The following is a 15,733-nucleotide window of genomic DNA, read 5'->3' as shown; positions in this document are numbered from 1 at the left end:
GGCTAAGAGCGATGGTGGAGGATATACGTCAGTAGTTCATTACCAGGCTTTGTATTATAACATGTTTGTGGAATCTGTTCCCTTTCTAGATTTATATTATTGCTTTACTTGGATCGTTCGGTTCGGTACTTCACTGTGATTTGAACCAAGCGTATTCCCAAATCGCTCTGGCAGAGGAATGCGAGGTGCCTATAGCATTTACCACCGATTGGAACTTACACGAGTCAACCGAGTGCCCTTCGGTTTGTCGACAGGAGCAATAAGTTTTGTCTAGGCTGTTCGGTTCTGTGCTGGGCGACCTTAACTTCTGATTCCTGTACAATCATCTGGACGAGGTTGTGGTTTGCAGTAGGTCATTACTTGAATATGTGGAACATTTCGTCAGGTTCTGTAGTGATTGTGGGAGACGGGACTGATAGTAAAACCCTCCAAAGGTTTCTTTGCTGGGGATCTGATATCGGCCAACGGTGTGAGGATTGACTACTCAGCCTATGTACAACTTTCGGCCACGCAAAAGTAAGAACAGAGTAGCCTGATATTTTTTCCAAATATTCGTCACTAAGTTCTGGTGCGTCGGAAGGGGAACCCTTTCAAATAGACGAAGAGCCACCCGGCGGCCTTTGATGGGTTAAATAACTCGTTAAGCAGTACTCCTGTGTTTATCGTCCCAGACTTCGAATTTCCTTTCATCCTACAAAAGGATGCTACCAGCTCATATGTACAGGCAGTATTGTTGCAGAAGTAGGGGTGGAACGCAGGCCAGTGGTGCATGTGGTCCGTTCGTTGACTCCCGCTGAAGGTAGACGTTCGTCGTTTGAACTCCAGGACTTCGCCATTCTGTTTGTTAGCAAGAAATTCAGGTTTTATTTAGGGCATAGCAAATTTGCGCTTGAAAGGGCCGACCAAGCTCTAACTTGGTTTTTTACGAGCCCTCGTAAAGCTGGACACCTTGCATGAATCTTCGCTTTCAAATAAAAGGTCAGTCTTGTTAGGGAATGAGAGAATGTGGGCAACGCTCTCAGTCGAATGTTCGAAGAGGACGAGTGTCCTTGCTCGGAACACCGTGGAGGGGGGGTGGGGGGGGGGGGGGAGAAGGTTGCTAGCAGGGTGCTGACTGAGGTGCCAAGCTTGTTTGTGGATCCAAGCGAGCAGCAGGAACAGGATTCGGAGTTGGGGTTTATCAAGTGGGCTACACCACGTGACATCTTGAAGGCGGAAGCAATCTAAGGGGGAAGCAATCTCCTAACGAGGCACCATTAAAGATACTGGGTGAGCAAGTTTTTAAATGGTTCACTAAAATTTAAACGCCATGCGGCGTCTTTCCCAGTTCTGCTCTCACGTCCTGTAATATCACCTGCACGTCCCCCAGCTATGTGTTTGTCTAGAGCGTGCTTAGATGCTAAACGCCAAGCATTTTTATTAGTTGCTTATTTAATGCCTTCATCTTCATATATGTATTTATTGATTTGGAGGTTCTCGAATTTAACGACTGCTATTAACAGCCTCCACGCCTATCTTCTGAATTTCACTACTTGCCTGCGACTACCAAAATGTTGATATATTTATTTATTAATGTACTTCAGGTTTATAAATTTGATAGTTTTATTAACTACATTCACGCCTGGTTTTGGATTTCACTACTTGCTTCTGACCGCTCGCGCAGGAAGTTGTTACTAAGCAATCACCAGATGGCGTTACTTGCCTTATGTACGGGAATTGTTCTGTTTGTGACTGTCATTTAGTATAAATAAATATCCCCGTTTCGTTGTGCAATATAGATTCCTTTACCTACCCTGTGAAGAACTGATTGCATGATAATGTGTACCTTTTCCCTTATTTTCGAAATTGTATTTTATGTGTGTTTCAGAGGCAGCTAATCTGATTTCTCAGACGGGCTGTTGCGAGGTATGTTGGTTAGTCAAATCCACTTCCGGAGATGCTCTGGGAATTTAATGCCGATTTTACGACATTTACCTTTCTCGGAACTTGAAGCCTTATTCAGCGTATTTATTATTAACTCTGGGAATTTAATGCCGATTTTACGACATTTACCTTTCTCGGAACTTGAAGTCTTATTCAGCGTATTTATTATTAACTCCTACGCAATATGTTGTGCTTCTTCCGGAGATCTACTAATTTATTATTTAGCGTTTGTTGCTCTTGAGATTTACTGTTCTGTTTGGCTCCTCATATAATATTACACATCTTAATGGAGGTATCTGCTGTTCTCTTTAGCCAAAACAAGGGAAATTATTATCTGGAATCTTATATGCTACTGTGTTTATATTTGGAAATAAATGGTATTCAGTATTGTTCTTGGAACGAATGGTGTTCATTGCCCATTCGTAGAGTACTTCCTCGTCCGAACTCAGTAAACGTTTATGGAATGCAACAACTGCTCCTTTGAATTTAATTCACATCTCCTCTACTCCTACATAATCAGATGGAAGGAGACTGTCTCTTTGAGAGGCGTCAAGGGAATTTTTATCTGAGTTGTTAAAAAGACATATTTTGCGTTTCTTTTTGATGGATTTAGATGTTACGATATTCAGACTTGCAAAAAGTATCTAGTGGTCGCCAATTCCAGTAACCACTACGATTCTCCCTATTTCCTCAAGATTATATGTTGCTAAGAGGTCAAGTCTGTTCCTCAAGCATTTACACTTCGAGTGGTCTACTGAACTAACTGTTCAAAATAATTATTTGAGACAGGGTTCAGTACGATTTCGGATGACGTTTCTTGCCTACCACCGACTCTAAACATGTATTTTCACCAACATATGGAGGGTAGGTTTAAGTCACTACCAACTATAATTGCATGAGTGGGATACCCATTTGAAATGAGGCGCAGTTTTCTCTCTCTCTCTCTCTCTCTCTTTTTGACTGTTCAGCACTCTCTATCGTCTGAGGCGGACGGGCCGTTAGAAGGAACCAATTATTAATTTATTATGGTTGTCAAATATAACCTCTACCCATACTAACAGAGCTATCTCCTTTAACTTCACTGCAAGGAAACTACTTCCGACAGCAATAAACACTCCACCACCAACTGTATCTAATCTTTTTAAAGAGCAAACCACCATTTGACCGTGTAACATTATATTTTTATCTTTTGTCTTATCCATATTTCGGTTTTTATGCCATTATCAAGTACAATACTAAAAGTTACTAGACCATTATTAAGTCATTATCAGTTAATACAGTCCATAGCAGGAAAAAATATCTAACACATGTCTTGAAGATGTAATTGTCGACGCCGCCAATGCTCTTACTACCTCCAAAGATGACAATAGCCACAGTAAGCCATCCAAAACCATGACTGAACTTATAATCCTTTACATGGGAAAAATTCAAAATACCGCCTGCAAGACAGCTTGGGATGAATGCCTTTCACCCTCAGTTTATTTTTCTCCTTGATCACATCAGTGATTTCATTATTATCAATCGCCTTGTAAATAGTAGTCTTTGACAGTTACATCTTAAAGACATGTGTTAGCCTTATTTAATTAGTGTGGACTGCCTTAAGAGATATGACTTAATAATAGTCTAACAAATTTTAGTATTGTACTTAATAATGGCATAAAAGCCGAAATCTGGATAGTTCAAAACATAAATGCAATAATACACACTCAAATGGCTGTTTGCTCCTTTAAAAGTATTGCATGACTATGGCCCTTTCTGCACAAAGTTAGGGCCTTTGTTAAAGTGTCGGCTGAATTACTCTGCGGCTTTAGCCAGCCTTCCGTAGCTACAATGATTTGAGCTTCAATACTTTCCATTAGTGCTTGGAGATTGGGCTGTTTCCCAACACATCTGCAGCAATTTACAATTACAACATTGATTGGTTGCGACGTCTAACCTCGTCCTGCGCTTGCCCTGTACCCTTTTAGACTGACGCCCTTTCTGTAGTATCCCAACACACTGTAACCCAAAAAACCGCCCAATCCTCTCCTCACAACCCCTGCTACCCATGTAGCTGATTCCTATGTGTAGCGGGCCCCTGAACTATTAAGCGGCTCCCGAAAACCCATCACCCTATGGCGCACGTCAAGGAATCTGCAGCCTACACGGTCGCAGAATCGCCTGCGTCTCTCAGTCAGAAGCTCCTCTCGGCTTTGTACCAAAGTAGTCGAGCCTGTCGACGATGCTACGGATGGTGACGTTCGCCTACATCCCACAAGCAAAACTGGCAGTCTTTACCACTTCAGCTAGCCCCCCAAAACCACAGAGAATCTATTCTAATCCAAACCATCCCTGCACATGGGATTCCTTCCCCACGTTGCAGTCATATGCCCAAGGTCCCATTACGCACGTGACGTTGTAGCCCCCCAATGACTGGTAATTACACGCTCTGTGACTGCCCAAATCATGCATATCGACAACTTTCCCTGAAACAAGGCAAGCAATTGCTTCTGGCTCAGGATGTTTATCAGACAGACAGCGCCTGAAACACTTTCGTCAGACGAAATGGGGGCCTCCGGATCGGCCACTCAGAAAGACTTTCGCTGCCTGCCACACCTTGGAACGACCTCTTTTGCCCATAAATTAAGATTTCGCAACTTGTCAGGTGGGTGAAAGGTACTTTATTATTGCCGAAGGCTGGAGTACATGAAATACCTTGCCTGTGGAGTATGGCGTGTCTAGGTCAGAGCACTAACACCGTGAACGGCGACAGTTAGAACGTCAACGCTGTGCTCACATTTTCTAACCCGCAAAGAATGCAATTGCTGAATATCATACGACAAACTGCAGGGACAGGTCCCTGACTGGAAAAAGATCCCATGAACACGTGTCCAGAAACATCGTTGCCACGTTAGATGGCGCTGACGAATGAAAGTTCCTCTGACCACGTGCCGTGTGTTCCTTGTGTATTGCAGGCTGTGTGATTGACGCACCTTACTGTAAGCAGCAGAATCGTCCGTTATTCATGTCGGTAACAGACCGAGATAATACTTGTGGACGTCCAAGCAAGTGGAAACTGTAGATAGGCAGCACAGCTGTACAAAAACAAGTACCCTTGCAGACACCAACTGCATTGCGCAACATTTCAAGCCCTTTACGGGCATTTGTGTAATCATGCATCCTTTCAGTCAGACAAACGTAAAGGGGGGCGGTGGACTGTGCATACACCAGATTCGGAGGATTAGATTCTACAGGACATTGAGACGAACTCTAGTAAAGCTACAGGCAAGTAGCCTGTCAACATGGTCTAAGTCAAAGTACGATAATGTGTCCTGAATGACAACCGTTGCTACCCCTATCACCCGCAATTCCATGGGGGCTACTTTGTACATCTGTTGTTTCGTGCGATGCTGCTCTGTACTGTGTTTCGGGACGATTTGTTACCACTGCACGCACTCCGTCCACTTCCAGACACATGTTTAAGGAGGGCGCTACGGAAATGACGAACGGCTGTAGGCCTGGTCTGCCACGGATACGAAGCAAAAATTCTGAACCACTTTATCTGTACTAGAGAAGTACGGTCGGGTGGAAATAAATGAAGGGCTATCGTAGGGAGGGACGTAGGGACAGAGAACTGAACAGGTGTTCTAGTTTGCGGACTGAAGAGAGGCTTACTACAACTTAAAAATTATTCCAGTGTTGGAGTGGCTTTCATAAGCACGAATAAAACTTAATTTCGCTAAGCACACACGGAAACCAGTTGAATAAAAGTAAATAAAGGCTATTTTGTACTTCTGTTTCTTCTGATGCGTCTACTTCGTTGTTCTTATTTAACCCTCTTGATATTTCTATTCTTCATCGGACTTCTGAGTGCCTTGATGCGGTCCGCCAAGAATTTCCCTCCTGTGCCAACCTCTTCACCTCAGAGAAACACCTGCACTCAACATCCTCAATAATTTGTCGGTTATATTCCAATCACTGTTTTCCCTGGGAGATGTTATCCTCTGCCGCTTAGTCAACTAACATGGAATTTATTCCTAGATGTATTTTCACATGCTCTATAACTGTGTCCCTTCTTCTTGCCAGTATTTTACATGTGTTCTTCTCCTCGTCGCTTCTGCATAGAACCTCCTAATATCTTATCTTATCACTCTGCCTAATTTCCTACATCCTTATAGAGCGCCACATTTCAAGTGCTGCGATTGTCTTCTGTCTTTCCCAGCAATATCCTCCTCATGTCAAGATGTCTTCGCAAAAATATTCTCTTTGCCTTTTTCAGTCTCCTTTTTATGTCCTCCTTGCATTTACAGTCGTGTGTTATTTGGCTTACAAGGTATTTGTGGCGTATGGATCACTGTCCGTCACATTTCAGTAGACTTCGTTTTATTTTCGGATCAGGGAGCAGCGGCAGAATTGCTGACGGGTCTGCCTCTATCTTAAGCAAGATTGGGAAAAATGTCGGTAAGGTTTTAAGGTATTCAGATACGTCTCACTTGTTTCCAAAAATCGTAGGGAGATGTTCTTCATTGATGACAGAGTGATTGGCTCACTCTTTTTTTTGGTAAGTGGTCAGCCAGCTGTTATTTTATCTCATCTGTCGTTTCCTTTGTTGCTTAATCCCAGGAGTAGCACCTTCCATCCTTTCTCCATCGTCTCCCAGCGTTTGAGAGTGATGGTGTGGGTCTACGTGAGGTGAGTGAGTGTGTGTGTGTGTGTGTGTGTGTGTGTGTGTGTGTGTGTGTGTGTAAGTTTACTCATTTTTAGCCCTTTTACTCACATTCGCTTCTTTTAGTATTCGTAAGGGCACTTCCAAGGTATCCCAATTCCTTGCCTTTGTTTACTTCGAGGTCCCCAATTCTGAAGACAAGTTTATCGCTAATATTATTCCTTCTGCTCTTCATTACTTTCGTCTATCTTCGGATCATTCTCTGTCATCAATAGACTCCAATCCGTTCAACAGTCCTCCTCGTTTTCACTGATGATAGCAACATCATCAGCAAACCCTACCATTGATATCCTTTCACCCTTAATCTTAGTCAACCTACTGAACGTTTCTTTTGTTTTCGTCATTCTTTCTGTGATGTATAGATCCAACAGTATGGGCGCACAATGAGACTTAACATCTGTGGTCATCAGTCCCCTAGAACTTAGAACTACTTAAACCCAACCAACCTAAGGACATCACACACATCCATGCCCGAGGCAGGATTCGAACCTGCGACAGTAGCGGTCGCGCGGTTCCAGACTGAAGGACCTAGAACCGCTCGGCCTCATCGGCCGGCTGGGCGAAAGACTACGTTCCTGTCTTACAGCCTTTCTCATAAGAGCACTTCGTTCTTGGTCTCCCATTCTCATCATTCCTTCTTCGTTCTTGTTCGTGTTGAATCTCACTCGTCCTTCCCTATTGCGTTTGCACATATTTTTCTCAGAATTTCAAACATCTTGTGCCATTTTACATTTGCCTAACGTTTTTTTTCTAGGTCGACGAGTCCTGTGACCCTGTATTCATTTTTCGTAATACTTGTTATTATTGTCAACTTCAGAGACTTTAATATTGCTAAAGAAAACTGATCTTCACCTAACAGATATTCAAATTACTTTCCCGTTCTTCTGTACATTATTCTACTCAGCAACTTCAATAACTGAGTTATTAGGCAGATTTTTCTATAGTTCTTGCAGCTATCTGCCCTTTCTATGATCGCGACTGTGTTAATAATATTTTTTTCGAAAGTCTTATAGTATGCTCCAAGACAAAAATACGACGCACCACGAAGAAATTATCCGAATGGAACGGCAATCGGCAGATGAAATGTACATGTACAGACAAACAAATGTTTACAATTTATGAAAGAGGAAGAGCATTGGGCCACCTCTGGCTTTTAGGTAGCCAGTTATCCGGCTTGGGATTGATTGACAGAATTGCTGGATGTCCTCCACAGGGATATCGTGCCAACTTTTGTCCCACGGCGCGTTAGATCGTCGACATCTCGAGCCGGTTGGAGAGCCCTGCCCGTAATCTTCCAAATGCTCTCAACTGCGGAGAGATCCGGCGAACTTGCTTGCCAAGGTAAGGTATGGAAAGTAAGAAGACAGGCGCCAGAACTCTACCGATTTCCGACCCACTCGGATAATCCCTCAATGGTGCGTGGTTTTTTTTTCCTTTGTCTTAGAGTGCAAATCTCCAGACTCATTGATTCTACAAACTATGTTGGTTGTCACTTTCCCCAACGATTATAGAAATTCCGAAGAAATATCGTCGATGTCGTCCGCCTTATTTAATTGCAAATCTTCAAAAGCTTTGCAAAAATGCTCTTATTTCTTCTATCAGGTCATCAATCCCAACGTCTCCTCCCCCCCCTCCCCCCCCCCCCCCTTCCACCGTCGTAGAGGCCTTCAGTGCACTCGTTTCTCTTTCCGCTCTCTTCTCTGCACTTAAAAGTTCCCTTTAGTGTGATTATAATATTTTATAGCGGCCGATGTGTTCGGTGCTACCCTCCCCTCACTTCTCCAGTACAACGACAGAATTACAGTTTTTAGAGTTTGAATTATTCAGAGGGCAAATGAAAGTCTAGTTGATAGCTCTTATGTGACCAGGGTTTTGAGTATGAAGATAGGCTACGGACCCAAATATGCCACGAACAAGATATGGGGAAAACAGTCATAGGGTGATTTGCTACGTTAATGAGCTCTGCGACTGGTGTCTTAAACCAAAATGGTATCGTTTGGAAAGTGTATAAGGTAGGAAAGAACAGCGTGTTACAGCAGTTACGTTTCATTATTGGTTTAGAACTTTGTGGTTAAAAAGACTGGGAAGTAATTTACGCATTTAACACCAATAATTGCTTCTTCTTTATATTTTGGCATTCTAGTAGATAACGTAGTACAAGTTTATATGCCAACTAGCTCCGCAGATGACGAAGAGATTGAAGAAATGTACTATGAGATAAAAGAAATTATTCAGATACTGAAGGGAGACGAAAATTTAATAGTCATGGGGGACTTGAATTCGATAGTAGGAGAAGGAAGAGAAGGAAAAGTAATGAGTAAATATGGAATGGTGGTAATAAATGAAAGAGGAAGACGCCTGGTAGAATTTTGCACTGAGCTAACAGTTGGTTTAAGAATCATGAAAGAAGATTATATACGTGGAAGAGGCCTGGAGATACTAGAAGGTTCCAGATAGATTATATAATGGTAAGACAGAGATTTAGGAAACAGGTTTTAACTTGTAAGACATTTCCAGGGGCAGATCTAGACTCTGACCACAATCTATTGGCTATGAACTATAGATTAAAACTGAAGAAACTGCAAAAATATGGGAATTTAAGGAGATGGGACCTGGATAAACTGACAGAAGCGGAGGTTGTAGAGAGTTTCAGGGAGAGCATTAGGGAACGATTGACGAGAATGGGGGAAAGAAATACAGTAGAAGAAGAATGGGTAGCTTTGAGAGATGAAATAGTGAAGGCAGCAGAGGATAAAGTTGGTAAAAAGACGAGGGCTAGTAGAAATCCTTCGGTAACAGAAGAGATACTGAATTTAATTGATGAAAGGAGAAAATATAAAAATGCAGTAAATGAAACCGGCAAAAAGAAGTACAAACGTCTTAAAAATAAGATCGACAGGAAGTACAAAATGTTACTTTAAATCCGTCTTGATTGCAAATTTTTTTTTTTATTATTTGCAATCAAGACGGATTTAAAGTAACATTATAAAATCACTGATTGCTGTTATCCCATAAGACATTATGTCTGTTTTTGCAAAGTACAAAATGGCTAAAGGGGGAAGGCTAGGAGACAAATGTAAGAATGTATAGGCATGTATCACTAGCGGTAAGGTAGATACTGCCTACATGAAAATTAAAGAGACCTTTGGAATAAAGAGAACCACCAGTATGAATGTCAGGAGCTCAGAACGAAAGCCAGTTCCAAGCAAAGAAGGGAAAGCAGAAAGGTGGAAGGAATATATAGAGGGTTTATACAAGGGCGATGTACTTGAGGGCAATATTATGGAAATGGAAGAGACCGTAGACGAAGATGAAATGGGAGATATGATATTGCGTAAAGAGTTTGACAGAGCACTGAAAGACCTAAGTCGAAACAAGGCCCCAGGAGTAGACAACATTCAGTTCGAGCTACTGATAGCATTGGGAGAGCCAGCCATGACAAAACTCTACCATCTGATGAGCAAGATGTATGAGATAGGCGAAATACCTTCAGACTTCAAGAAGATGATAATAATTCCAATCCCAAAGAAAGCAGGTGTTGACAGGTGTGAAAATTACCAAACTATCGGTTTGATAAATCACGGTTGCAGCGGTAAAGTACAGGGCGCGAAAGGCTACTTACAATTTCCACAGAAACCAGATGGCAGTTACAAGAGTAGAGGATCATGGAAGGGAAGCAGTGGTTGGGAAGGGAGGGAGACAGGGTTGTAGCCTATGCCCGATGTTATTCAATCTGTATATTGAGCAAGCAGTAGAGGAAACAAAAGAAAAATTTGGAGTAGGAATTAAAATCCATGGGGAAGAAACAAGAACTATGAGGTTTGCCGATTACATTCCAATTCTGTCAGAGACAGCAACGGACTTGGAAGAGCAGTTGAACAGAATGGACAGTGTCTTGAAAGGAGGTTATAAGATGAATTAGATTAGGAAATTAGACACTTAAAGTAGTAGATGAGTTTTGCTATTTGGGGAGCAAAATAGCTGATGTATGCCGAAGTAGAGAGGATATACACTCCTGGAAATTGAAATAAGAACACCGTGAATTCATTGTCCCAGGAAGGGGAAACTTTATTGACACATTCCTGGGGTCAGATACATCACATGATCACACTGACAGAACCACAGGCACATAGACACAGGCAACAGAGCATGCACAATGTCGGCACTAGTACAGTGTATATCCACCTTTCGCAGCAATGCAGGCTGCTATTCTCCCATGGAGACGATCGTAGAGATGCTGGATGTAGTCCTGTGGAACGGCTTGCCATGCCATTTCCACCTGGCGCCTCAGTTGGACCAGCGTTCGTGCTGGACGTGCAGACCGCGTGAGACGACGCTTCATCCAGTTCCAAACATGCTCAATGGGGGACAGATCCGGAGATCTTGCTGGCCAGGGTAGTTGACTTACACCTTCTAGAGCACGTTGGGTGGCACGGGATACATGCGGACGTGCATTGTCCTGTTGGAACAGCAAGTTCCCTTGCCGGTCTAGGAATGGTAGAACGATGGGTTCGATGACGGTTTGGATGTACCGTGCACTATTCAGTGTCCCCTCGACGATCACCAGTGGTGTACGGCCAGTGTAGGAGATCGCTCCCCACACCATGATGCCGGGTGTTGGCCCTGTGTGCCTCGGTCATATGCAGTCCTGATTGTGGCGCTCATCTGCACGGCGCCAAACACGCATACGACCATCATTGGCACCAAGGCAGAAGCGACTCTCATCGCTGAAGACGACACGTCTCCATTCGTCCCTCCATTCACGCCTGTCGCGACACCACTGGAGGCGGGCTGCACGATGTTGGGGCGTGAGCGGAAGACGGCCTAACGGTGTGCGGGACCGTAGCCCAGCTTCATGGAGACGGTTGCGAATGGTCCTCGCGGATACCCCAGGAGCAACAGTGTCCCTAATTTGCTGGGAAGTGGCGGTGCGGTCCCCTACGGCACTGCGTAGGATCCTACGGTCTTGGCGTGCATCCGTGCGTCGCTGCGGTCCGGTCCCAGGTCGACGGGCACGTGCACCTTCCGCCGACCACTGGCGACAACATCGATGTACTGTGGAGACCTCACGCCCCACGTATTGAGCAATTCGGCGGTACGTCCACTCGGCCTCCCGCATGCCCACTATACGCCCTCGCTCAAAGTCCGTCAACTGCACATACGGTTCACGTCCACGCTGTCGCGGCATGCTACCAGTGTTAAAGACTGCGATGGAGCTCCGTATGCCACGGCAAACTGGCTGACACTGACGGCGGTGGTGCACAAATGCTGCGCAGCTAGCGCCATTCGACGGCCAACACCGCGGTTCCTGGTGTGTCCGCTGTGCCGTGCGTGTGATCATTGCTTGTACAGCCCTCTCGCAGTGTCCGGAGCAAGTATGGTGGGTCTGACACACCGGTGTCAATGTGTTCTTTTTTCCATTTCCAGGAGTGTAGAATGTAGACTGACAATGGCAAGGAAAGCGTTTCTGAAGAAGAGAAATTTGTTAAAATCGAGTGTAGATTTGTCACGAAATCTTTTCTGAAAGCATTTGTATGGAGTGTAGTCCTGTACAGAAGTGGGACATGGACGGCAATTAGTTTAGACAAGAAGAGAATACAAGCTTTCGAAATGTGGTACTACATGGTTAGATGGGCAGGTCACGTAACTAATGAGGAGGTACTGAACAGAATTGTGGAGAAGAGAAATTTGTGGCACAACTTGACTAGAAGAAGGGATCAGTTGATAGGACATGATCTGACTCATCAAGGGATCGCCAGTTTAGTATTGTATGGCAGCTTGGAGGTAAAAATCGTAGAGGGAGACCAAGAGATGAATACACTAAGCAGATTCAGAAGGATGTATGTTGTAGTAGGTACTTTGAGAAGAAGAAGCTTGCACGGGATAGAGTAGCATGGAGAGTCTCTGGACTGAAGACCACAACAACAACAGTAAATAGTCCAAGAAATTCATTTTCGTCTGTACTCTCTTACCGTTGTTTTTCATTGAGCAAACATATTGTTACGCTCCACTTGAAAACTCATGAGGTTTTGTAATTTTGTTCAAAATCCTGTGATTCGCTGTGTCTATTTCCGTCATCTCCTTTTCTCTTCTGTTGGCTTAATGGATGTCATTTTCTCAAGCATAAACAACAATGGAAATAAATTTGTTCAGTCTACGACGTAGACAGTGAACCTAACTTGGCTTTTGCATATGGTATAGAATATATGCCCTTATTATCCTTGTTGACTTCGTTATTCCTTCAGTGTTCATATTTTCCTTCTCTGTTTTTATTCGCATCAAGATTTTTCTTAAAATCTTTCAAACTTTCTCTTCAGTTCTCCTTGTTTGCCTCCTGGAATAAATGAAAACGTGTATTCTCCAATATTAACGTCCATCCGTTTCACTGTTGTACTGTAGTGGCTCGTTTTGGTGTTGACTGATATTATTTTTACAGGAGTTATCTCTACCCAATTATAAAGCTGATTTTATTTGTCTAAACTGCTGTATTCCAGAATTTAAAGTGTTTCTTTTATCAAAATTGTGAATTGTTTTCCATATTCCGTGATGCAGGTTTTGGTGACATTGCTAAAATGATCTTGAATATACGTTCCCAAAAACGTATTTAATGTTTACCAGCGACTATTTTTTAAATATTTTGATTGGTTCAATTACTGTAACAAATTTTTGTTTAAAATCTATCACTATAATGAGCAAGTAAGTGGTAATTACCACTTAATATTCAGTACCTAACCTCCTAGATATTCACCCATCGTGACTTACATGATGATAATGTTATTATTATAGGCCCTGTTAAGGAAGTTCATTTCCGAATATTGTTACTTAGAAAAGTTCCAAGTAGCGGCTCCGCCTGGCACACGTAGCATCAAAATATTATCTCGTTTCCATTGTTTTCAAGTCTGATTACATCCATGGCGTGATAAAAAAATAACTGTGATTTCGAGATGTCTTCTGACAAGAAACACTTTTTTACAGAGAGGATACTGTATTGTCACATTTTTAAAATTAAAAGTATTGTTAGTGCTTTATTCCTATCATGGTAATGCAGTAATATCAAGCACCCGTGAAACGGGGTGACTTCGGACGGTTTTGTCGTTATTTTGATTGTAACTTTCTTATATATTGTTAGATTGAATTGATTGTTATGGAAGTGGTAGGGTATATGTGTAACGAATAAAATATCCCATAACCAGAAAGTGTATGTATAGGTATATTTATCTGAGGCAGTTAAATAAAGTGTCCGAAGTCACCCCATGGATTGGGGTGATTTTGGACACATGTGTTTTTTAAATCTCTGTCCTAAGGTATAGTATGTAGAGGGCGAATTTGGACAGTTACTGCCTTTTTTAAAATTCTACATGCTTTTTATTTGATTTTGGTGACATATTACACATTTTAAGGGAGCCCAATATCACGAATAAGTGATATGGAATGATATAATGAATTTTATATATTACAGATAAGTTTTTATTTTGTAAGAATTTAAATAAACAGTCTCTTTGTTCACTTCTGCACGAGCTCATTTAATATTTAATGAAATATTTAATGGAAAGATCTTCTGACTGTCGTTTGAGGAATAAATGCACCCATTGTTCTCCTGGTAAGATATTACGAAATTTCTTCTCTTTTCGGCTAGATTTATCAAGGTAACCTTTAACTAAATATCTAATATCCTATTTAGTGAAGGGAAATCCCTAATATGCAGCCCTCAAGATACCTTGCTTCAACATTTCTTCGTCTTCTTTATTTAGCACTGGCTGTCTTTCCATTTTTTTCGGATGTGCACTTTATTTTGTAGGCTTGATTTAGGTATACCATACAAATCACATGCTTTTCTGTACGATAATTTACCACTCTGAATATCACGAACAGCTTTATCTAAAAGTTCCGTGTCATAACTACACCGAACTGTAGCACCTCTCCTGCTCTTATTCGTTCTTGGCATTGTCCGAAATCACCAAACACATTACACAGTTTTACAAAAGCTGTCGTTATTTTATAACCTTGCACGAGAAACTCGACAAACTTGTACAGAAATTGTCTCAATGCTGTTAGCTACTGAGCCGGCCGGAGTGGCCGAGCGGTTCTAGGCGCTTCAGTCTGGAACCGCGCGACCGCTACGGTCGCAGGTTCGAATCCTGCCTCAGGCATGGATGTGTGTGATGTCCGTAGGTTAGTTAGGTTTAAGTAGTTCTAAGTTCTAGGGAACTGATGACCTCAGAAGTTAAGTCCCATAGTGCTCAGAGCCATTTGAACCATTTTGTTAGCTACTGAGCGCGTCGACAATTACGGTTACGATAACATCCCGCTCGGCGCAACGATAGAAATTTTCCACTTTACGATAATGCAAGGATTCTTAACACTGAGACTGTTCGTCAATTATTCACCTAGGGAAACAATTGACGCAAAATAAAAGTTGTGGAAAGCGATAAATGCAATTTTGCGCTTCAAATAACTGGCGCACGGACGTGAAAATAAGTAACTCTTTGTTTCTATGCAGTAGCAAAGAGCAAATAAGTCATACTGTCCGAATTCGCCCTGGTGTCCGAAATCACCCCGTTTGACGGCATTTAGGTCTACGCGTTTCACTACGCACATACAAGCGCACTTTAAACGGGAACGGCAGCTCTAAAGCTTTATGTCAGGTTGTACACATAGAGAGTCGGCAAATCCAGCTTTCGACATAACCTCTGATGGTCGTGTTGGCAGCGGTTCGTTTCGTTGCTATATACCACTTCAAAAGGCAGCAGCGATTTTATGGCGCTCACGGCAGATTTAGTTTTTGTGCTCTGAAAATCAGGTTGTTGGAGGTCGAGGCGCTTTCTATTGAAAGAGCGAAAAACGAATATTTTCTTCCTCACGTATAGTTTCTTCCACAGCGCTGAACACAGATGATTGCACGATAACTTCATAAAGGCCATGTGGCATACCAGCTCAAAAGTGAACTGCCTATAGCGGTCGAAATTTGTTGGTCATCGCAGTAGACACAATTAACTCTCTGAACTTTCTTAATGTATGCTTTCCTTTACAATATTCAAGCAATAGAATTTGTCGATGTTGAAAAAGCGTTCGATAATGTAAACACTCGCAAGATGTTTAAAAAGA

Source organism: Schistocerca americana, chromosome 6, assembly GCF_021461395.2.
Source record: "Schistocerca americana isolate TAMUIC-IGC-003095 chromosome 6, iqSchAmer2.1, whole genome shotgun sequence".
NCBI lineage: Eukaryota > Metazoa > Arthropoda > Insecta > Orthoptera > Acrididae > Schistocerca > Schistocerca americana.
This window is presented reverse-complemented; position numbering follows the sequence as displayed.